This window comes from Atta cephalotes (genome assembly GCF_000143395.1).
Source record: "Atta cephalotes unplaced genomic scaffold scaffold00031, whole genome shotgun sequence".
Classification (NCBI taxonomy): Eukaryota; Metazoa; Arthropoda; class Insecta; order Hymenoptera; family Formicidae; genus Atta; species Atta cephalotes.
In genome coordinates, this window is record NW_012130095.1 from 285,625 (window position 1) to 310,491 (window position 24,867).

General features: G+C 35.6%; 1 protein-coding gene across 1 annotated transcript in view; it reads right to left on the reverse strand.

Annotated features, from left to right (window-relative positions):
* The window catches only part of LOC105621008 (RNA-binding protein Musashi homolog Rbp6), a 339,167-nt gene that overhangs the window by 283,106 nt on the left and 31,194 nt on the right, over positions 1-24,867 (reverse strand). The window contains exon 2 of the mRNA XM_012202485.1: positions 23,635-23,676. The gene's annotated coding sequence lies outside the window, so the exon portion shown is untranslated. The remainder of the gene's footprint in view (positions 1-23,634; positions 23,677-24,867) is intronic.

Sequence of the window (24,867 nt, forward strand, 5' to 3'; positions counted from 1 at the left end):
CTACTACTCTCTCTCTCTCTCTCTCTCTCTCTCTCTCTCTCTCTCTCTCTCTCTCTCTCTCTCTCTCTCTCTCTCTCTCTCTCTCTCTCTCTCTCTCTCTCTCTCTCTCTCTCTCTCTCTCTCTCTCTCTCTCTCTCTCTCTCTCTCTCTCTCTCTCTCTCTCTCTCTCTCTCTCTCTCTCCCTCTCTCCCTCCCCTGTCTCTCTTTCTCTTCCTTACCTGATTCACCGACTGGGCTTTAACCTAGGATAGCTTCGTAGCGATGCCACGGCAAATACATGAATGTTGACTCAGCCAGCTATCAGACTCGGTACCGGCGTGCTTTATTCGAGCTGACTAAACATGCCAACTTAGATTGCCATAACACTGCGCGAGCTACCTGCCACCAAGACCTCCAATTTCCACCTCGGTAACGCGCGCGACATTCTCCGATCTGCGGAGACTTTCGAACGATATCCGCTCTGATAATATTCCGATCATCGTAATATCGAGATTACAATATCGCATGAGACGATCAAACAACATCTGAATGATTTTTATTTATGAACAATGACTTAGGAAATTGAAATCGAAAGTATTTTATATTATTGTATTTTATATTATTGTGTGAGATTTGATTACATTTCAAAATAGTTCTTAATCTACTCAATTTATTAATCTTTACAAGTTGGAAAAGTTATTATAATAGCAAAATAGTATCATATTTTGAAATAAGGAAGACGATTTAAAATAATAAATTATAATAAATCTTAAGGAAAAATTGTAAGATTTAATTAAAAATAGACTCCCGTCTTTTCTTCTAAAAGTAATTGAATACAACAGTCCATTTTGATGTGTAGCAATTATGAAAAAATGGATATCCACTAAAATGACATTTCTTTATAAAATAAAAATATTTTAATAATATTTAACCGAACACTGATCCAGCAAATAAAGTCTACTCTGAAACTTTTAATTAACCTAGATAACGAACAATCTATGTACTAGGCGAATGTAAAAAAAAAAACTTATATTAAGATGATATAAATTTCGCGTGCGCGTGCCATTTGGGTCGCTCCTGAATTACTTTCTCGCACTTATCAGGCGCGACTTTGATCGAGCGCGACGCAAACGTTTATCGCCATCAGACACGGTTGGCTGGACTCCAACCGACGCAAGCGACGGCTATTACGTAAACAAAGGCAAGACGAGAAACCCGATATAAATCACACGGTGCATTATATCAGGAATTAGCCGGGCAGCGCGTGGCTACGTAGGAAGATCGAAACCGGTCCAGTGGCCGTAGATTCCAGCGGAGCGTGATCCTTTTTGAGTTACCGCTTAACTCCATTACACGGCCTTTCGCTAATCTCTGCCCGCCCGCACTCGTGCGAGCAGGTGCATCCGCGCTCCGTTACCCACGACTCGAGTTATCTCCGTTACACTTCAATCAACATCGAGAGCGATCTGTGCATTCGGGTACTGTGCGGGTTCCATTCTGACGGCGCGATGCGGCGTATATACGTATCAATCGAGCTCTCCTTATTCGCCGCGCTTACCGCCGAAAGCTGCCTTTTCATGGTTGCGCATGGTCTATCCGGTCTATCGCCTAAACCGCAAATAAACGGGAGACTCCTGATCGACTGTATCTTCCTCTCCTTCTTCCTCTCTCGCTCTAATGATAGATAATATAGTATACTGTACGAACAATTTCTAAGAACATCGACATGCTTGAAAGAACATGATAGATTAGAAATCTAAACAGTCAAGATCTAAATTTTCAATTCAATTGTTTGTAAATGCCAAAGAATTACGATATTTGTGACGAGCTGTGATTAAAAAAAATATCTTTGAACATTGCATATTTAAAAAAATACCTTATTTGCGCTTACTATCAAAAGTCCTTCATAATTACGTATAATCCAACTCTAGATTATTATATAAATAAATAAGATATTCCTAATCGCGGGATCTTTCTGTAATGATAGAGCAGGAGTGGGCAAAATACTCAAAAAATTGTATTTAAATAGAAAATACAAGGTCGATAAAATTAATGTTTTTTTTAAGAATAAAATGTATTATGTTTTTTCTTAAATATCTTTTTAATGCTTCGAATATACTAAACAATACTATAAAAAAAAACATATTTAAAACATTAAACATATTAAAAATATCAATTAAGCATGTTTTAAACTGTTTAAAACACGTTTAAAACATGCTTTTTATCAACCCTGACAGAATACAAAATACTCTCAAAAAAGTATTCAAATACGAAATACAAAATACTCTCAATAAAATAAAAATTTAAATGTGTATTTAAATATATATTTTAAATACATATTGTATTTCAAATACGCCCATTCCTGAGATACAACGCTAGAAATTGTTCACCAATTATAAACAAGGATAAATGAAGCATTATGCACATTATGCATGAAATGGAACTTTAGATTGAGTCAACCAATGGTTTAAATTTAACGATTTAAATTTTCATCAAAAAAATTTTTACATAATTTAAATGTATTTAATTTGTATTTTAATTTGTATTTTTAAAACGTATTTTAAATACATGTATTTCAAATACTGCCCACCCCTGTGATAGAGATATAATATAGTATATTTTCATTTTTAAGAACATCGATATGCTTGAAAAAAAAAAGGTAGATTCGAGGTCTAAACGGTCTAGATTTAAATTCTAAATTCAATTTTTTGTAAATATAAAGAATTAGAATCACATAGAAAAACTTAAGCAAAAAAACGTAAGCAGTAAGCGAATCCAACATGTTAATTTTTTACTGCTTACGTCTTACTACTTAAGTTTTTAGAGAATGAACCCTCTCTTACAATATTCGCATCGAATTGAAAAAAATATTTAGTCTTTACATATGCATAAATAAGAGAATGCCTTATTCGTCGCGCTTATAGAGCTGCTGCAGACAAAATTTCTTTAATAATTCTTAAAACTTTAAAACGTGAACCATACGTAATCATGAAAAAATTAGGCAGTAAGGACTGCCGCATACAAAATTTCACAACAGTGACTATAAGACGTAAACTTAAGTCGATAAGCCAATCAGAATACTGCTTTAGATCTATGTATTCTAACGGAAATAGAAATAGCGTAAACTTATCCTCAAATTCGCTTTATTACGAAATTACGAATAAGTTTACTGTTATTTTCATTTCCATTCGATTACGTAGACCTAAAGCAATATCCTGATTGGCTCATCGACTTAAATTTACGTCTTATAGTCACTGTTGTGAAATTTTGTATGCGGCAGTCCTTACTGCCTAATTTTTTCATGATTACGTATGTAAGGTTCAATCTTGATCGTAAATAAATAAGATATTCACGATCAATGGGATTTCTTTGTAATAATAGATAATATAATATATGTGTCAATTTAGAACAACAACATGCTTGAAAGAAAATGATAAATTCAAAATCTTAATTTGAATTAATCCGAATTTATTGTTTATAAATGCAAGAGAGTTTACAATATTCATGACTTGCGGTTATTTAAAAAAATATTTCTGAGCACTACATGTAACAGAATGCCACTTTTAAAAATAAAGATTTCTAAATTTTATAATGGTATCTATCAATAAGACATAATTCAAATATAATATATTATTATTTACTAAAGAAAAAAAGATATATAATATTTTTTAATTAGTTCCTTCATATAATAGATATCATAAACTTTACATTTCAATATACGCAGACATAAGTTTATTTTTCTCGAGTTGTTTGCGAAGCAAAGTAAGACATTGCGTATTTTTGTCACGACTGGTTGTCAACCTCCCGAGATATCGTGTTAAATATATGTGTTACTGCATTTCTTTTTACGGGCTTTATTCGAAACGTCAGAAGGGAGGCTGTATCATCGTGCGCGGTTTATAACGGGAAAATTGTGGCCATTCGTTGTTATGATTCCGACCGTGATACGTGCCTCGCGATCGAAAGACAGGACGGAAAGCGACTTACACGCGACATACGGCCGGTTATGATCGGGCGTAGGTACGCGATATAAGATGTCGTACGGGCAGCCATAAACCTGACGGACACGAGCGGACATTCCTCGCTTTATTATCTGCTTTACTACTTTAATATAATAAAAGTCGAACCGCGTGTGGTAACGGACTCGTCGCCTTTAAACATCTGAACTTTATCGGTCAAGATCTAAATTCCGGATTGCTCCGTTACAGACTTTCTTTATTTTGTTATGCTGCTTTGGCGCTGTATCCTCTACATTATGAATATATTATACTGAATAGTCCATCATACGGAAATTACTTTAATGCCGGGGACAGCCAAGATAAGGAGAACGAGGGCTGTTTCAATGCTAAATTATAAATAGTTATCAAGATATAAAAGAATGAAGGAGATTGAAACTTTTCAATTAATCTGTACAAAGATAGAGTGCTTTATTGAGCCACTTAATCAGTTAAAAAAGTAATAGATTTTTTTTATATGTATGCGTAAAATTTCTTTAGGAAGGAGCGTTAGTCTAATTACTGCGGACTTTATGTCCTACGTGAATCTCGATTCGGATGCTGCAAGTTTCGCAGAAATATCTAGGTACAAACTGACGTTTCACGTCGGATGTCCTTGTCATAGGACACGCTGGCACGAGTTGGAAGACGGTTAATTGCGGTATCCCACGGATGAAACGTGCTCCGGATCCTGCAAAGGACAACATGGAACAAGCTCTAGACTTCAGAGCGTTCCGCTTTTAAAAATAACTTAATTCTTGTGATAACTTGTGATATCTTTTGATTTTATTATTGAGAAGATGTAATCAAAATTTTTGATTATAAGGTATCAAGTTGACATTGATAAATCTGAAGTGGTAGTTTTTTAAATTTAATTTTTAATATTTTAGAAAAATGCATGAGTTTTTGACAATATATCCGATATATGGATGTATTAACTATTTGTATTTTGTAGAATGCTCAATTTGCAGTTTTCAAGTATACGAAAAGAAATTATTGCTATGAGCGATCTAAAAATTTATTTAGAGAGCTGAAAATAATGTTGTTGAAAAATAAATACGTACGACCAAAATAAATTCGTTGAAAATTTAAGCATGATGAATAATGCTTCAAAAAGTTTGGACATTCTAACAAACAGTTTGAGCGTCCTACATAATTATTTTGAAAATCCAATAAAATTATTTGGAAATGTAGTTAAATTTTTTAATATTTCAAAACCATCCTTTCTGTGTATACTTTACAAAATCAACAGTAATTGTAATGCTACAAGTAACTGAACACAAATCATTGTATATATTATTACGCCTTCATTATTATCTTGTTTTTAATTACCTTTATCATTTTTCACAATAATATCTCATAGCACAGAATTTTATGAAATATGTATCACTCATTAATTGAGACGTCAATGTTTCAATACTTAAAACCAAAACTATATCATTAGTTATAATTCTTCCTTCGTAATATTTACACGATTTCGCGCAGTACGTAAAATATTTTATTACTATACATTTTCGGTGGCACGTACATTTAGCGCAATTTTCGATTGCATGATGAAATTACACGCAATGCACGCGATTTGTAAGCGTGCGAGACTGATTCAATGCGAATTTCATATACAGGAATAAGTCGAAAGGAAAAGAAGGGCGTAAGAAGATAGGAGGAACACGGGCGTCGGTACTCTTGCGAAAGGGCTTCTCTCTCCCCCAACCTCTCGTTTCTTTATTCCTTCCTTCCTTCCTTCCTTCCGCGATGCGATATGAGACCACGCGGTGTATATTTCCTCTGGTTATTACATGCACATTCTATTATCTTGTATTCGTTTCTCCACCTTACACCGCCGGATCTCTCATACTTCCCTTCCAGTCTCTACTCCCCCAATATCCCGTGCCTATGCCATATTACACGAGCGCGCATGCAAGTTTAACTCTCCCGCACACCCCCACAATGCCCCTCGCTCACCATCACTTTATCCATCCTCCCCCTCCTACCCTTCCTTTCATTTCTGCCGGTTTGAAATCCAAACTCTTGGAGATTGGTAGCGGAAGGCACCGTTCCCCGCCTATCCCACAGGGAAATACATAGCCAGTCTCAATTAATGCCCTCGGAATCGAAATCTTATTTTGTGCACTTGCATTCCAACTTCCAACGGATCTTTCACTATCTCGCCTTACTTCTTTCTGTCTTTCCTCTATCTTGTCATTTTTTTTTGTTTCTTTCTCTCCAACTTGTTCTGTCTTCGTTGCTCTTCGCGATACTAAAGGAAATCACAAATGAATACGTAATGTTTCCTCGCCTGGACACCGCGATCGAAATCAGTTCAGTTACTTTTGAGGTCCTTTGTTTTATCGGTAGTATATTTTATTTCCTTCATTATAGCGAAGACATCTCGCACGAGCAGAGAAAGTCACGAAATTACAATTGAAATAAAAATACTCTGCCAAAATCTGTGTCATTGGTAATCAACATGAAAAGTATATTAATAATTCTTTCTTAAGAAATTATTGATTATTATAATTATCTTATCTTAATGCATGTTATATTTTTATTTATCAAAATTAATTTCCTGAAAGCAACTATTTCCATAATATCAATCAAATCTGCTTTCAGCCAGAGATTAAAAAAAATTATTGTGTCTGCAACAAAAATTCATTTATAAGATGTTCACTATGCAATAAATATTTATGTTTTTCTTATTTTTATGATTTATATCATCCTGTACAATGTACTACAAAATATCTACAAAATATCTACGTCTACAAAATATGATTAGATTTTCTATCATTAATAAATCGATTAATGTTAAGCAAAAGATTACAATCATATGATTTACTTATTCCTAATTATAATTTCCCATTTCTAATTTCAAAGTACTGATATTTTTATTAATACAGAACGTTTTTCAAATTACAATAATTATTTAAAAAATCGATTTCTTCGAAACTATGGGCCAATGGCTGAAACGGCCGGACACATATCGTTTTTTTTGTTCACTCAAGAACAGCCTGTAAAAGCACATCAAAATTTCTGATTTTCCTTCCTGGTGTTTCCCTTGTTGGTATATTTAAAATTAAAAATATTGGTTAATAATCTAAGAAAGAATTTCCTCTTATTTGAGACTTAGAGCAGTGCAGCTTTTCATTAACTATATCACTACTTTATCATTTTGTTCACATCGACGAACTAAAGATCATTTCTTCATTTTCTTAGATTGAAACTATTATCATTATTATTGTCAATATTATCGTTATTATTAAATTTAGTGCGGAAACTTGTAGCTGCAACAAATTTATAGATGTAATTCGTTGTTAAAATAAAAAATGATGCCATTCTATCCAAGATATTACAACAACGATTGTATAGGCCAGTTTATCGGTACGTGTCTTCACGGAGCCTCGACTTTCTGACCCAGTTACGGCTTCGCGTTCAAAAGCGGAAAAATATTGTGACATCATGATCAATAAAGTTCAGGCTACGATATACTACGTGGGTAGATTTGATTGTTTTTTTTCTTCAGTGTTATTCGAAAATTTATAAGTATAGAAAGTAGAATTGCGGGGTAGTATATCGCAGATATTACTACGAGTATTATGACATTCATGATCAAACTACAAATCATTAGCAGATAAATATTATAACGATGTCGTCATTGTTTGATTACTTTGATGATTATTAATAATTCAACGGTTGCAAATATAAAATAAAATATATACGGCACCTTGTATCCTTAACACTGCTGATTCATGCGAATTCATCAATACTATTAATCTGCGAACCCTATATATTGTATAACCTCGAATTTAATAAAATCTATCCTATTAATATCTTTTTCGCAAAAAGCGATACTGATAAAAAAAATCGCAGAAAATGCAGATAAAGTACGTTAACATCTGTAAATAATCTGCGAAAAGAAAATAATACTCAAATACATATTTTTAAATGAAAAAAATGAAAATAAATCTAGCTATATGGATAGTTTTGCAAAAAAGCTTAACTAAGTTACTCGCAAGGTAACAAACGCGATATTACTGTCGAAATAATCAAAAGTCCGCGTAACTAGTGCTATGTTCGCGTGCGATTCGCATAATGTCCCAAGTATTCTGCCGGTCAAAGAGAACGCGAAGAGAACGCCCTTTACCGCCGCTTACTTTGGAAGTCTTCGTATCCGCTCGTGCATAAATAAAGAATATCCTCAGTCGCCCACGACCATTTCTATCGCGATCTCTTCCTACCTTCAACTTCACTGCCTTCCCTAGCCGAACTCTCCCGCTGTTCCTCCTCGACGCCTTAAACTCTCTCGTCGGGTCTCGAGTTTCCACCCTCCGGGCGCCTCCGCTCTTAGAAACAATGAGGCTCCCAATCGCATTTGCTATTCCCCGGTTCCATCGTGCGAGCCGAGCCCACATCCTACTTCTTACCTCTCTACCCCTTCTCTAAGTCCGCGAAAGCGGTTCGCTCGCGAATCCTTTTACATTTTTATAAAGCAGCTTAATTCGCTGCCAAGACGAAATGGCACACTCGGCACTCGCACGAGGAATCGCGTCGTGCGGAACAGGACAAGGAAATTGGGAAGAAACGAGAAAGGCAGTTCCTTTAGTGAATTTAACCTCGATAAGGGATTTTGCAGATTTAATGATCGTTGATTCGTATGGTTTCGTCGTCAGCAATACAGTCAATTGCGAATAACAAAATGCATAAAGATAATTATCGTAAATCAATATTAACTGTATGGCCCAGTCGGAATAATTTTGGCCCAAATTTTTAAAAATGTCTAGACATGCACATCCATAATTAGGACATAAGATGTCTTTAAGATAATAGATCATTTCATCTCAAATTCAAAATTGTGCATTTTTAAAGGCTTTAAGTTTCAAGTCTACAATCTTCTCAGCAATAAAATATAATTTTAAAAAGTAAATAGATAACAAAATTATATTCTTTTCGCTTTCACATTTTTAAACTTTAACGAAACTCACATTGTAATTTTTTATTTAATAATAATTTTTACCGAATTCCTCAAATTTTTATGTAACTTTAGTTGGATGGGCACAAACGCAACTAACAGAAAGAGGAAGATACAATGGAATGGCATTCGGTAGGCGAATGAGGATATGATAAATCATAACCGATTAAGAATGTTAGCTACGGCGGAACGAAGAGAAAATCATCAGAGAATTTATTTCTCCGCAAAGAAATTATTACTGCTATTACTGAACGAACATGTATTTAACTGACCCGAGGTTAGGCATTTTCACGCCATAACGAGAATTTTACAGCTACAGAATTGTACAAATATACATTAGCACTTCGCACAAAGAAGATCCCACTTGCAGAATTTTCTTTCTATAAACGTTAAAAGTGGCTAATATGAAAAATCAAGTTCCAGTGAAATGAATTAATTTTCACATATAATATAGTTTATAATATGATGAACAAAAAAATGTTATATGTATACAAGGCTCAATAATGGATAATTTTTTAGAATTCCATGATGCTAATCAAAAGTACTCTATGAGCACAAATTTTATATCTTTGATGTACTACCATAGTTCAAAAACTTATTGAGTCTTATGTCTGTGTTATCTTTTATTCACCATATTATATGTGAAAACTAATTCACTTCATCGACCCAATTTTTTATACAATTGATGTGAGGCTCCTTTATTATCAATATTTTATTTGTAATCTTCGAATTTATATTGCTTTGCAGTGTAGCTCTGAATCTCGCATTATAACTTTATTATAATAACTTTCACTTGCCTAAGGCATTTTATTTATTCGCATCTCTGAAACTTAATTCGTGATTATTACATTTATTCCTCAATATCATATAATTACATATTTGATGCTATCAACGTTAGATAATTATATCCCTCAATATTAAACATCATCTACCTTTCGTCTCCTCGTGTAGTTCGCCGCGCCTGTACTAAAATGCTGATTAATATTAACCGTGTTACTCTCGCTGTTGTGATTAATACGACGTATCGATCGGCATTATCTCAGCACGTAATTAATTCGAGAGCGTACATGGGCTTACCGTAAGAGTTATTATAGTTAGAGTCTCGTGTCTAGGTCGTTTCTGATCTATGTATCACGCCTATTTTACATATATTTCACTATGGTTATCACGATCAGAAATCAACATAGGTAATTAAACTATCTTGTTCTATATTCTCAAGAAATGCTATTAATATTTCGTTTCATTAATGAATGATAAAATCATTTCAATAAATCATTTTATATTTGAAACAATTATAAATTTAACGCAAGAAATTCTCTTTTTTCTCTCGTATAAAAATGATTTAATGTTTCCCCAAGAAAATACTTTCATGATAGTTTTACGTAGGCTTGTGCATTCAATATAAGGAGCATCAGTTTGATATCACTCTCCAGTCGGATTTCTGCTGACGTTATACGCATTCCTTGCTCTATCGACAAGCGTCAAAGTGCATCCGGTCAATTCCTGTCGGTGGGTGCTGGCCTACGTCATAATGTTTCGGAGGTTCTCGGAGGCAAGCGCGCCGTGCTGCGCCGCGCCGCGCCAGTTCGGTTCGGCAGTCGCGGTTTTTGAAAGCTCTCTCGACGCAAAACAGACGGCGAGGTTGCACACGAGGTCCAGGCTATCCGCAACCGACAGCGCAGTAGAGACTGCGGTTACCAAACCGCAAGCTACTACCGCTCCAACGGTGGCGAAGGGTCAGCAGGGAACTAGCGGTCCAGCCAGAGCCAAGGCGCGCACCAGCGATGCTGTAAACCCTCTAACGAGCTTACTTCCCCGTAATATCTGAGCGTTTTAGTTCAACCCCGAAACGCGCTAAAGATAAATTTGTTTACGATTAATTCCTGACTCTGACGCGCCAGTCCAGGAATTTTCGCGAATTTTGCACAATAAAATTGAAAAGTTCTGTTTTTCTCGGCAAATTACACACAGACGTATTTTTTGCATATCTGGCAACATCCTTCTGTAAGAATAGAGATTTGCAATCCACTTGTGAAGGATTAATTCAAGCATAAAGATAAACGTGCATTCAATTTCATGTTTGTTCAACGCTTTAAGATAATTGGCGGAATAAGATATATGTCGCGGATTTGGAAATATACTTAATTCATTACTATGGGAGCCTTTATAAAACGATTTCTATATACGCAGTAAAAAATGATTAGTTGAATCAACTCAAATTGAGGTAAATCAATTCAATCTCAGAATTAAATATGACAAACTAACTGTCGAGTTGCGTCAAAAAATATTTTAATGTTCCTTTAATATTTTCCTTGTGTTATATATAAATAAACATTGAATTTAGTTTTATGAAATATTTATAAACTAAACTATTAACTAAACTATTATTGATAGTACTCGAACGTAATTGTATCGTCAATTAAAATAATTTTATGAGCATGATAAAATAAATCTGCAGTAGAATAAATTGATTTTAACATTTGATTGGACTATTCTACAAAGTAACGAGAGCAACAATAAATTGTTGATAGTAATGACTTTGAAGTAAACTCTACTTTGTTTTCGAGTGAAGTAAATTTAATAATTTATCTAATAGGATAATTCATTAATTTTTTTTATTTGATCCCGTTACTTTTGCAAAATAATTTAATTAATCAAAACTTTCTATCAGATAGATCGATTAATTCGTAGCCGCTGAAAAAAATGTTTGTCGCCACGATATAGCATGATTTGACCATTCGACTATCCTCACTTTATACAGATAGATGTCGAATCTCTCTTATTACGAGTATACGCGCTGTCTGTTGATAGTTGTTGACTTTGTGACTAAATTTTTGAGTATATTATATTACATTCATATGTGATTCGATTGTTATTCTTTTTGACTTGATTCGAGTTCACCTAACTTAAACTGCGCATTCTTGAGATTCAGTTTTTTATACCTTGAGTTTTTTTTTACATAATAAGTGATTTTAAAGCCCAACAATTGCATAAACGTAGTTTCACTAAAAACACTTTCTCACTTTAAATCAGAGCGAAGAACCGTCAATAATTTATTGAGTTCCTGAGTTACTTTTATTCCTGTTACTTTTACGTTACATTTATGTTCATTTACTATCAATGATTCAATCCACTTTGTAAATACGCTTATTACCACTCCATCATTAAATTACCTAAATCATTTGATGTACCTTTTTTCGTACGATTGATTTGATCATTCATGTAGACGCACAATTATTAATACACGTAGTTCAAATGATCTTTCCAGTAGTTGAATAAATGTCTAATATTATATTAATATACTTAACAGTTCAGATCAGTCACCTAATCTCTGACTTTGTGACTAAATTTTTGAGTATATTATATTACATTCATATGTGATTCGATTGTTATTCTTTTTGACTTGATTCGAGTTCACCTAACTTAAACTGCGCATTCTTGAGATTCAGTTTTTTATACCTTGAGTTTTTTTTACATAATAAGTGATTTTAAAGCCCAACAATTGCATAAACGTAGTTGAAGATGATTATAGTTGTAAGAATTAATCAATACAGTCAAATATATGAGGAAAATTTCGATTATGATTAGTCAATTCTTATAATTACAATCACTTACAACTACTACTCAATTACTCAATTGTAGAATGAGCTTAATCTCTCAATGTATAGCATTCACAATTTAAGTAACATAAATATAATATATCATTCTCTTACTTTAAAAGTGACATAACTAAAAAGATTAAAAATAAAAAATTATTAAATTGCTTCAATTCAGCGTGCAATTTGCTGAATCAAATATGTACATATACTTATAAATTGACACAAACATATCTAAGTACTAAAATCTGCTTTGACCAAATATAGAATTTCTTTTATTTAAATAGATAATTCTGATTCAAATTCATATTATTGTTAAAAAAAAATTAAGATTTTTAGAATAGGGAAAACATTATTTTTCAACAATAAGATTAAAAAAAAAACTATTTTTCGACTAAAAATTGATTGATCAAATAATATTGATAAAAAAAATATATTCTTAAAAACATCAAATGTCGTTTTTGTCAATTTATTTCACAATTCTTAAATATTATTCTTTTTAAGTTATGACGATTTTTTAATATCCTACAAAATTATAACAAATCTGGAACAATTAATCAAAATTGACATAATTCGAAATATCAACATCAGTTTATATTTATTTAGATCAACTAAATTTAAAACAATTCCATTTTTAAATTTAAAACAATCATCAAAACTGTCTTTTAACTTTAATTATTCTCTAAAACGATTCTTTTTATTTGCAAAAAGAAACACAACTTAAAATGTGTCATACATTTTATCAGTATTGCAACACTTGAAAACTTTATGCTTGATACTTTTTTCTTACTATAAAGAATAACAATGTATTAAACAGTAAAGTATAATTTAGATAATTATTTTGAAATATGTACGCGACTTGTACAGCTGTACCGTATACATTTCGCGACAGAGATGGTCGTAATGAAAAGATTAATAATTGTGTACGACATGAAACGCTTAAATTGTCGCGACGGAAATTCATCCTATTCCGCAAGTCAATAAATACGGAGAACGGCACGTGCACCGATTCATTTAAACGCTTTGACTTATATTTCCCTACGGCCATGGAAATTGGCCGTAGAATATTTACGGTATGGTTTCATCTGAATTTTCTTCCTTTTTTCTCGCGACATCCATCTAAGGAAAGCTCGCTTCATCAAGTCTCCTCGCGTAAGTGCGTGTGTCCGTGCGTGCGTAGACCACATAGTACCAACTCAACTTCGCGATCTCTCGAGTCGAGGAAAAAAAGATGCCCTTTTATCCTCGCACACTTACAAAGCCTGTCGTCGTCGATTGTAATAAAAAGGGGAAAAGTGGCTACGGGGGTGGCGGAAGAAGCGAAACGGAAAGGACGAAAAGGGGGGGTCGAGGGGAGTGGGTCGAAGTTGCTGGGCAAGGAACGCAATCGAGCGGGATTAAACCTTCTCGATTGCTTCCAACTTCGCGCGAGTTTTCTCCCTTTTCCCCTTCCGACCGCTCCCCCCCCCCCTCCCCAACCCCTCATGTCCCCTCTACCGCGTTTCGTTGCGGTGAAAAGACGACCGACGATGGTGTGCGGGGTCGAGCCGATTCCATCTATCCCCGATGCTCCTCGGGGTTAATTGGACATTTTTTATTGTCAATTTGTGATTGAGATCGCCAGGGGTCTTTGTCGCCTCGAGGTGGGAATAACGGTGAGACAGAGAGGCGAGGGAATAGAAGCGATCCTGAAATGGCGCTTTGTCGGCGAGCTCGCATTAGGCTACCCTTTGTACCTTATCGAGGTCCAAGGATATAGTCGCTCGTCTTGGGAAAGCTGTTCTGCGGGCGATTGTTCGGGAAGACCACAAGGCAAAATCTTCGATGATATCATCTCGCATTATTGCGAGAACAGTGATAGCTAATACACTCTAAGCGTGCATAATATTTTAAATTAACTTAAGCTATCGTTTTCCTATTATTTCAAAAGAACAAGTAACTCATAACGAAAATTATAAAAAAATTATAAAATAATAAACTCGATACATCATTAGTATCGGTTTCAAAATTAATAAATATTTGGAAAGTAAATATTAAAGATCGTGTCAACCTTGGCGCAAATTTTTCAATAATTCGAAACTCGAAATACGTGAACAAGAAATCGAGGTGAGAACGAGATAAGAGCGAAGGATAGTGAGAGAGGTAGACGCAGAACGAATGCGCTTGCTAGACCGGCATATTGCAACTAATAGACGGCCGAACGCAAGACGAAAGATGAGCGATGAAAGGCAGCGAGACAGGATCCCTAGCTAAATCGCGCGGACGCACAATGCGCGCCGCGGAAAAAGCTCTGAAATATTAAACGCGCAATTACCAGGCCTATTCAGAGAGATGCATCCCACGCGACGCGACACGCGCGTCGCGACGCACATATGTGCAGAGAGGCGAAGGGACGAAGAAGGATGCCATGCTGGTGGACAAAGGTAGAGGAAAGAGATGCGAAAACGCGTGCGGATAGGATGCATTCCTTCTCTTTTACCGCGCGTCGATTCAACGCAGTGAAAAGCGCGCTTGGCGAAGAGCTTTCGAGCTAGATGTGGAACTCGCGTAGCGGAAAAAATGGCGAGCTGCGCATAGTTATCCTCCCTTGTCTCATCTCCCTCCCTTCCTCCCTCTTTTTCTTTCTCTTTATTGCTATTTGCGTCGAGTCGCGTCATTGTTTCCGTTTTTTTGTTCACTGTAATCCATTGCGAAATGTTATTAAAATTGGCTGTTAACTATATTAGAAGATAGGATATGCGCCTTGCTATTAAATGACATACAAAGGATTTCTAAAAATTGCTACATTACGCTTACTCTTCAATTGTCTGCAATGGAGATCTTAATTGTAATGGACTATACGCGACGTACATATGTTCTAACTTATCTCGTTTTGATCCAGCTTCGCTTAGCACTTTCATTTAGAATTATTTAATCTACATAAAATGAGAGAGTAACCACTGAAATGTCCTACCAGATTTGATAATTTTAGATTTCATACGATTTGATTGACCAATGATTTCATCCGGTTACAAATAATTTTTTTGATCCAGGTTCTAAATAACCACTTTTTATATTATTTTTAAATCCAATGTATAAAAATCTATAATTTTTTTATGATTCCTTAAGGATGCGCCCAAAACATAAAACTCTGATCTAAAGAAAGGAACAAGAAAGGATAAGAACGGAGATAAATCTGTTTATAAAGATCTGTTTAAGCATTTCGTAAATCCGTCGGCAATCAAATACAGATTTCAAAGCAGCATTCTTACTAGGATATTTTCGGAACACCCGTTACATATGCGTATGCATACGCTCATAAGACAGAGGAGACGAGAGGTCGACGGCGCATCACGTATAGCTATACATTATCTAGCAGCCATTTCGGTGGCATCATGGCGTGGCCGTCCAGAGTTTACGGGCTGCTCCATCACGCGGAGCTTAGCTTATCTCAATGTGACACAACATATCTGAGGCTTCCGTCTCCCGTCGGCAGGAAAACTACTGTCAGCTGCGACAGGTGGTGGATTCGGAACAATTCGCGGTCAAAGTATACGCGGGCGTAGTAAGTGCGCGGTCGTTCGTTTTAGGAAGTTCCCTTGAAGATTAACTCGGCGATTTATCGCAAAGGGAAGGGCAGGTTCGGACAATGTAACTTCGGAAGCCGATCATTATTGCGACCATCGCAGTTATTTCGCTCGTTTGTAACTTGGCCACGGTAATTTAACAAATTATTCTCTTTAATTTTCGCAAAATATTCCCAATGTTGACTGTTTGAATCGAGGATTGCATAAGTGTAACATTATTTTTGTGATGTAGAAAATAAATATTGAACTAAAGTTACTATTACGTTGTATATTAATCCTGGTTAACAGAGTACATCAGTACAGATACCATACGTTAGCACATTTTTGGAAGCAATTTTGCAAGAAAAAGTTAAGAAAAGTGTTGACTAATATTTTCTATTAATATTATCCCGAAAACCCAGGTCACTTGAGATATTTTTATATTCTAGCAGCGAAAAAATATGAATTATAAAATATTGCTTTATATATATATATTATTTAACATATTTTCTTTTTTTAATAACTATTCTCATTCTATTGTATTATAAATTTTTAGATATGCAAATTCATCAAAATGACTTGCAATAAAAAAAGCGTCATATTAATTAAATCTTAATTTTTTTAAGAATACTGTCGTAATAAGTTTCTTAACATGATAATTTAATATTTGTTTGATTTATTTATCTTTTTCGGAAGATTGTAACTAAATCCATATCCATAATATTCCTAAATATTATAATAAATCAGAAAACAATTAATAGTATACAATATAAATATGTTGTTAATAATAGCAGTTTTAATTGAAATGTAAGGATACGTTAGATCGTTTACGTAAAAAAATCAGATGACTATTTCCGAGTCCATCTTGGAAACAGTAAATTGATATTAATCTGACACGAGTCAGTCAGTATACGAGTATCTGACATATCAGTGTACGTTTGTGGCAGATTAAAATCGCTTTACGAGTTGTATCCGTATATCCGTATATCAGAAGTACATTTTGCTAATAGTGGCGAAAGTGATATTCTTCGTATTCCAAGCGTGACCCTGAAGCGACGTATTTTTTTCTGAGGAACACATAAACTCCCCCGGGAAGCTCGCAATCATAAACGCACTCGAATAGCACAAATAGCGTGAACAATCTCTGCTCGAGTCTGGGGAGACCTTCGGGGACGAGGAAAGACATTGCACAGAGTATAGAGACGCCACTTACGCCACGCAAACATTCCACCTCCGGTTCACGTCATCCTCCTTTCTTCGTGTTTTTCTCGCCCGTATAGCCGGAAGATCAGCGAACGAAAAGGAAAGTAGGCGCGGAAGGAGAAAAGGCTTCGGCGGAAGGTTACGTGAAGGACAAGGGGATGGGTTCCTCGGAGTCAGCCTGTGTCCACAAGATGCTACGTGGAAGTGAGAGGACAGGGGAAATTGTCGTAGGGTACACAGCCGCCATAACCGACGAGTCGTTGCGCTGAATGACCCGAGCGCGTATAAAATGCATGGGATTTCACTCTAATGCCGACCAGGGAGTTTGCCCGGGAGCATATTTAGCTCTGCACAGATGTATGTAACAGGTCCCTTTTGAGCCAAGGGACGCAAGCACGAGATGGGACCAGGACTGGCCAAAGGATATGCACACATCTGTAATCCTTGCTCCGGTCAGAATTACGAATAGGCCTCGTGGGAGAACCCTTCAATGACGTCGGTCGATCCCTTAACACTCAACCCCGTTGACGACTCTTGTGTCACTTACGTACGACGTGCCGTTGTGCAAATTTATGTATTCCAAAGTTATTGCATTTCTTTTTCAACCTCGTATCTTAGCTAATTATTTCAACAATTTCTTAGAGTTTTCTTTTACATATTCATTGCGCATTCTAAAGAAGTTCTTTACCCTTAATATTTCACGATTCTTCATTCTTTCATTATTCCAAACTGATTAAATTTTGTGAAATGACCTTCCGCATAGCGTGGTAGGTATAATTGGAGCACAGTATAATTAAAGAATTATAACAAAAAAATCTTCTCTGCAGTTAACTTTAAATTGCAATGATATTGCTCTAGTGCAATTACCTTCGTGAAAATTAAAAAAAATATTGCAATCAACTACGAGAGAATATAACATAAGCTGTAATTTAAATATTTATGAAATTTGCTGATTTTACTACATAATATGCTAAATATTTTTTATTCATTCTTAAAGTTACACTACAAAGTTAATCTTTAACTGGTTGGATTTATATCCACAAAAGAACTGAATACAATAGAATAACTAATTATTTTAAATCCCCTAGAATTAAAAGTTTTGATTTAATTGTACTGGAAGAGCGTCTCAACCAAGCATACAATGTTTATGATCTAATCTATAATCTGTTACTTAATCTACTATCTAATCTATATTTTATGTGCTCTTCTTTATCTGTTCTTTTAACTATACACCTTAATCTTTTTGTCATTCTTTTTAGATATTTGTTGTATATAAATCGTAAACGTAGCCGAGTTTTCGATAGTTTGAGGAAAAAGGATATCGTTTCGCGATGTTTCGAAAAAGTTATTTCCGCAACGTGTAAGTTCCACGATTCGGATTGCACGCGCGTGCTCATTGGAGAAGAAGAACGAAGGCGTCACGGGGGACGACAAGCCGGAGGGTTTCACGAGGCAAAGTCAAACAAATCATATAAGATAACATTAAAGTACGACGACGCGGCGCGGCGGAGAGGAGGCTGTCGCGCGATCGGGGATTGCTGCGTATCAACGATATACTTGGCGCCCCGTTCGATTCGAGTGAGTGGATATCTCTCACTCAACGGACAAAACAAAACGAGTTTGTGAAAGAAGGAGTGTGCGGTATGACTGTAAGGGTACGTAGGTAGAGATATTGCTATGGTGGACAAAGAGAAGGGAAGACAGAAGAAGAGAAAGAAGGAGAAAAGAGAGAGAAAGAGAAACGAGCGAAGGGAAAACTGAACACCCTGGGGAGCCGACAGCTCGTTACGCGAGACATGGTGCAACTATCCCAGCTTTTCCACCCTCCTTTCCTAGATTTTCTCTTCTTTCCGCATCTATCTTCCTTTCTCTATCTCTCTTCCGTCTCTTTCTTTATTCTTACTCTTCTTGTCGGTATCTCTCTTCTTCCTTTTCGTTTTCTCCATCTTTTCCTCCCTCTTCTTTGCATCTCTATTTCTTCTTTCTTTCGCGGTGCCTCTCGCATTCACAGCGATTGAAGTAATATCCTTCGCGTATGTATACATATATACAACGTCTGCGTATATATATATATATATATATATTACTACTCAGTAACAAGTGGGTATTATACCAGGGGTTGGCGAAGCCATTACTGTCCCGAACAGTCGCCCGACTAAGGGGACGACGCCACACCATCGATGGCTAGCGCGGTTTATGCGTTGCACTAGTTATCCGTCCCTTATCCTCGAGCTTGCTATAGTTTTCCAGATCGTGGTTACGACGGGTTATCGTGTTGTACTATCACCGAACGAGAACCTTCCCTGCTTACCTGAATTATGTTATAGTTCAACTCTCACATTTAAACACACTGAGCACACTCATGACGTTTGCGTTCGTAAGATCAATGAAATAGATCAAATAAATTGCACCAAACAGATATATTTTTAAAAGCTGCTATTTATGCTGCCACAAATTAATTCGTTTTAAGGATTTTAATGTTATTTCTAATATTAATATTGAATTTTGTTATTATCTCAATCTTGTTTTACCTCAAAAAAAAAATACTTTTAAAATAGATTTAGCAATCAAAATATTAATTTATCTACAGCAAATTTTTTAAAAAATTTCAACTCCTTTATTACCAAATTTCTAAATGCTAACGAAATATTTTGTTTACTTAGCATTTAATATATATCAAGTGTATATGCAGCATTTGACACTGTGATATTTTCTCTCAGATATAAGCGACATTTATTTTTGAATGTTAATTTCCTGCAAAAAAAGAGAAAGATTATATGATGTATCCTTGATTAAAAATGGATCTCTAGTTGCCGCGAGCAGGTCTGTGCCTTCAATTCGTTTCCTTGGCTACGAAACTTTCAGACAATTATCTGAAGTACTCCTCGCATTTTCCCAAAAAGCGTAAAATCCTTGCCGGAGTCTTTTTTCGTGCGTTCACCGTAAAGGAGCGCAGCAAAGGACTGAAGCAAAGGAGCGGCGTAAAGAGAGTAGAAGGGGGTAGAGGGGCTCGGTAATGACTGTCGCTACTTTTCCGCCGTGTCGGAAGAGCATTGCGCCATTTCCGTCAGACCGGAAGTGCGGTAACAAAGCGCTTCCGGCATGCGGTCTCAAGGAGGTTGTTACGACGAGCGCGGGAGCACTCGGTGACATTTCAATGAACTTTGCGGTGAGTACCGTTCTCCTAAAGTTCAGCGGGTCTAACGTAGTAACGTGCGTTTCGGGTGTTGACGAACCGGCGGTATTAAGTGTCCTATTGTGTGCCCTCGCGAGTGATATTAACTTGACTTCCAGGCGAAGCGGAATCGCATCGTGTGTAGCCGAGCAAAATCGCGGACTATTAACCTCATTCTTATAACAAGAAGAGCATTCGTTAGTTGAACGTGCTACAGTCGAGTGCTTAGAATCGAGCAGACTTGTTTCCAGACTATACGCGTTATACTCGACGCGACGTATACGTGATTACAGATCACAAATTGTTGAGATTCATATTCAGATCCCTACTCAAGGAACAATAAATATGAAATTTATTTTATCGATTTTCTGAAATTACACGTTTGCAAGTAGATATTAATGCGTGTACGCGACATTAATAGGTGTATCTGCGCACGAATATAAAATAGAGCCTCTGTAATATATTTACGGTAAGTTGCCGTATATCACGGAATCGCGCCAACACGTGCGAGTGGAAAATAATTTCCTGGCATAGTTTCCGATCTCGAAGCGTGCATTGGCACAATTTATTCAAATCTTTGCAACGCGAAGATGTAAAATAAAAATGATGCTTGGGGAAAAGCTGGCGTTATTTTATGAAAATTACATCTCTCGTTTCATATCCGGCTCCCAAAACGTTGAAGCTGTATACGTATGTTGCACTCGTTACAAACATTACATGTAACGTACAATGCCAGTTGTATTATTTCGAGCATCATATGCATTCTCATATTAGCTTGTATAACCTGCAGAATAAATGTCGTATATTACATTCAGAAAGTTTGGAAATTTGAAAATATTAGTTCCAGAAACTTCGATTATGAAGTCATCAATTGAATCATGTCGCGAGAGTTCGAATTATTCGATCTATACTAAAATAGTCTTATTATTCGTGACCCAGATTTTAAATCTAAGTTTCCTCTATCTCTAATAAATCAAAATTCATTACCCTATTTATGAGCATAAATTTTTAGTATAATGTTTATCACGTCATCTTAAACGATGCTATATTAAGGATTATTCGGCAGATCTTTATGTCATAATTTTTCATATTTAAAATAATCTTTATAATACCAATGATTGATTTTTATGTCGTAACGATCGTTTTACCTTATGACATAAATTTTAAACTTTAAGTCTTAAGGTAAAAAGATATACAAATCAGATTAATTTTATAGTGAAAGAAATAAATTTAAAACCCCATCAGAGAACGAAAATTAATCATCATACACAGAATAAAAGATATATATGTAGGTTACTATCTCCGATATTAAATTGTCTTGAGGCTTTGTCGAGTTATCTCCGCTTTATATTATTTGTGAGAATATTTTATTTCTCACAGCCAAAGTTCCGAAGTTGGGATTCAAAATTTTGGCACTGAAACATTCTGCGTTTGTGATAGATGAGATTTAGTTGGAACTTCCAAGCAAGGTTGTCATACGCAACATAAAAGTGACGTTTGTCCTGATTTCAAGTCTGCACCAAAACGTTCTATTTCTCACAATTCAAAATTTGTTTTCCCGATTCTGGCAAATGTTTCTCAGCCCGAGATTGCCAGACACCTTATTCTCAGATTGTCGAGACGCGTGATTACCGACGACATTCGCAGGTCGTAATTTCAGCCACACGCGCGTCGTAAATTATGTCTCTTCGGGTTCTGTCACCCAAATAAAACGCTGAAAGGGTCAGTCAAGAGGGATTTGTGAGTGAAGAAGCTGGCACGTACGTGTTATAAAAACATATAAAATGCAATGGTAGACAAAAGTTGCGAAAATAACAGTAGGATAGATACAGAATACAACAGAAGAATAGCAACAGAATGAGAGTTGAAGAGGAGCAGGAGAAGGAGAGAGAATGTGTCACCGGAAGAAGAGAAAGGATACAATTAAAATTAGCGCAATTCAGTCGCTCGCCGGTAATTCGCATGCCTGACATTTACATTATTAAGTCGCGCAAATTTCTCTCGTCACTCTATCCTTATCACTTTTGTATGCGTGCACTCGTACAACTATTCTATCCTGCTTGTCCTATCAGTTATTTCGCGTTTTCCACCTACCGTTATATGCTTTCCGCGCGTTTTCTCGGCGCGACTGAAGCCGTTGCCACGATTATCGTCGCCGGCAAGGAAGTAATCCCAGGTTTCGAAGCGAATTACGTTTAATTACTCTTATTGCTAGAGTCAGTCGGCTTTATTATTCCCTCTTCAATCACGTCCTCTGAACGCGTCGTCATTTGACTTTTTAAGCTGTTCCGCCCGCGCCCTACGTCGACTCTGCCGACGCGTTTCCACATTCGTGCTTTTTCTATGCGTGGCAAAAACACCGCATTCCAAATGAACGTGCGAGCAAAGCTACGAGTAATTCTCGTTAACCCGCTATTTCATGCCACGTCGTAGGCCGAAAGGATTGGTATTATAAACGTCACCGTCAACTCGCTCGCAAATGGATGAACCATTTCAATTCTTCATGTTAGAATCGTTTCCGATAATGTCCGTAATGGTGATTTTCAGAAACGCTTCGTTTATGTCACTTTGTTATAATAATATATTTCTATCAATAATATTATTTTAATATAAATTTTAATATAAAAAAAGTTACTTTTATTTAATTGTTATTCGTTATATTCATCATCTTGCGTCGTGCAACTATATTATTAATCTTTAAGATCCATTTTCATAATATATGGCTACCTAAATATATCAAGAGATTCATCACTCAACGGAATTAATTTTGTGATAATCTTTAATCTTTAGGTAGCCGGCCATATATTGTGGAAACGGGCCTAAGTGAATAGGAATAACCACAGCATATTTTTCTTAAAAACTTATATTGGAAAGAGAAATGACAAGTATTGTCCAGATACTCAAAAGCTTTAAAATTCATTATTTTTACATTCCCATCTTCTAAGGCATAATTAAATTTAATCATAACATAATATAATCAAAGTAAAAAATATAAAACTAAAATTTTTTAAAATATTCTCTGAACAGCCCACATATCAATTTGTCATATTTTTGTCAACTCCTTTACTTACATAAGGATTAAATAATACATACCATATATGATACATGTAGAAAGAGAAATTCAAATTATAATAATGCAATAAAATAATATCAATAAAAACAAACAAATTTTTCTTACCTTTGGGTGTGTTCTCCTAGGAAATGCTACCTTAGGGTCGATCTAAAACAAAGAAACATCGAAAATATTATATAACCTACTAAAATATAAAAAAATATTAAAATATAATTAATATAGAAAAATGTCATGAAGTAACGTATATAAAAATTTATATATATTAACTTGTTTAAGTTTCTCGATGATAAATCTCAAACTGCCTCGAAAGCTCTGAGTTCCACTGAGGATATAACCACGAAAAGAACATTATGCGCCACATGCGAATTCAAACTCGGAGACAAATCTTGTTCACCTGCAAGTTTTGTAGGAGAAAGGGAGGCAAAGGGAAGAAACAAATATGAAAATACGGCAAACAGAAGAAACAATATGAAAATAGGTATTACACGCAAACGCAGTGGGAAAACGTGCAAAAGAGAAGAAACAAGAATAAGCGAACAAAAGGGGAAGCTCTCGGAGGACTATTTTCCCAGTTGAAATCCCCATTACAATTAATTACATAGTAATAAAGAGTAGGTGCTCGAGAATTCCTGCCCGAACCGACTAACCGAAACCTCGGCTTCTGCCGCTACTGCCGCCGCCTTTTTTTACTTCGTGGACGATCCCGAGGGGCATGAACAAACCCACTAAGTTGAACATAAGAGCACCTTACGTTTTGCGCTTTACTAAAAAGGTTGAAACTGTTCTGACCGCTCAACGAAACCACAGAATTTCCGGTGCGACAGATGCATAAATTCTAACGCGATGGATCGATTCACTTAGACGTGTCTATTGTTTCTTTAAAACCGACAAATCTTTAATACCAACAAATCTTTAAAACTAATATCTTCCTTTAAAGATTATGAAATGGATTTGATTTGGATCATCAAAAATATCATAATAATATAAACTAAATTTATATTATATTATATTATATTAATATTACATTATTTGTATTATTAGCATTATTGTGCGCATCATTGTATACTTGCATTACTTACAGTATTATGAGATAAACAACATCATGAATATTAAGCTCATGGAAATCCGCAGGAGTATTTATTATTAATACTAGAATCTGGAAATACCATCCTACTACTTAAACGCGGTGAAGGGATCAGCTGATTCTGCCAGTTGTTGTAATGCTAAATGAAACAACGTCTCTTGTCTTTCTCCTTCTCTCTCTCTCTCTCTCTCTCTCTCTCTCTCTCTCTCTCTCTCTCGACGTACGACGACGACGACGTACGGTACGGAGNGTAG